The sequence below is a fragment of the Octopus bimaculoides genome, chromosome 20 (assembly GCF_001194135.2).
Source record: "Octopus bimaculoides isolate UCB-OBI-ISO-001 chromosome 20, ASM119413v2, whole genome shotgun sequence".
In the NCBI taxonomy this organism is placed as follows: Eukaryota; Metazoa; Mollusca; class Cephalopoda; order Octopoda; family Octopodidae; genus Octopus; species Octopus bimaculoides.
This window is the reverse complement of record NC_069000.1, coordinates 8811866-8813136: the sequence shown is the minus strand read 5'-3', so window position 1 is coordinate 8813136 and position 1271 is coordinate 8811866.

The window sequence follows — 1271 nt, the reverse complement described above, 5'->3', positions numbered from 1 at the left end:
AGAGAGAGAGAGAGAGAGAGAGAGAGAGAGAGAGAGAGAGAGAGAGAGAGAGAGAGAGAGAGAGAAAGTAACAGCCCAACCGACCGACAAGGCAAGCAGAGCGGTAGGTAACATCCATATGTGGTTTGTAATATTCACTGTTTATCTCTGACTCTACAAGAATAACAGTAAGCTGCATTAGTTCCTCTACCACAGCTGCTTATCTGCCATCATTTGGACCGGCAGAGACCGACTGGAATATTATGACACGTTTGTCCATCCGTTCACCTTACATCGGAAACACAGCATTAACTGCTCTCGTCTGCTCCCTGGTTATCTATCTATCTATCTATCTATCTATCTATCTATCTATCTATCTATCTATCTATCTATCAATCTATCTATCTATCTATCTATCTATCTATCTATCTATCTACATATCTACCTACCTATCTATCCGTCTGAGTGAGTCTATATGTATATATGTAGGTATATATATATATATGCACACACACATACATACATGTATGTATGTATGTATGTATGTATGCACGCATGTATACGCGTGTGAGTGTGTATGGGAGGACAAACACAGACATAAAGACATGCAAATATATACGTATATATACGAACTTCTTTCAATTTCCGTCTATCAAATCCACTCACAAGCCTTTGGTCGGCCCATGGCTATAGTGGAAGACACTTGCCCAAGTTGACACGCAGTAGGACTGAACCCAAGACCATGTAGTTGGAAAGTAAGCTTCTTACTTCAAAGCTACACCTATACATTAAGTATAATACATGGATGACTATATATTCCTATGTTTTGGAGCTATATATTGTCTGTTAGCCAGTGCAGGAAGAGCAGCTTTTATGATCCTTTACAGGGCTTCCGAGTTTGGTAAAAGGAAAGGACAAAACATAATCTTTTCGGTTGGAGACATGGTTCAACAGTTTGCAACAGATTGAGCTGCGTTTAAAAAAAAAAAAAAGAGAACCAAGGATCTAGTAACAGTATTTAACTAGGCGACGGATCAAGTCTATCACACGAGGACAGGAAGCGTGCTTCCGGTCGGCTTCCATGCAATTTCTGCTTACCAAATCTCACTGACAAGGTTTTGGTCCTGTCTACTATAAAAAGAAAATATTCGTTTAATGTGTCGTACTGAACCTACGACTATGTTTTTGCGAAGCAAAATTCCTGCCCATACAGCCATTGCTTACGTATAGGAATGGTTGTGTACAACGAATTCGGCCATGGAGTCTTACATCATTTTTCTTCAGCCCCTTTG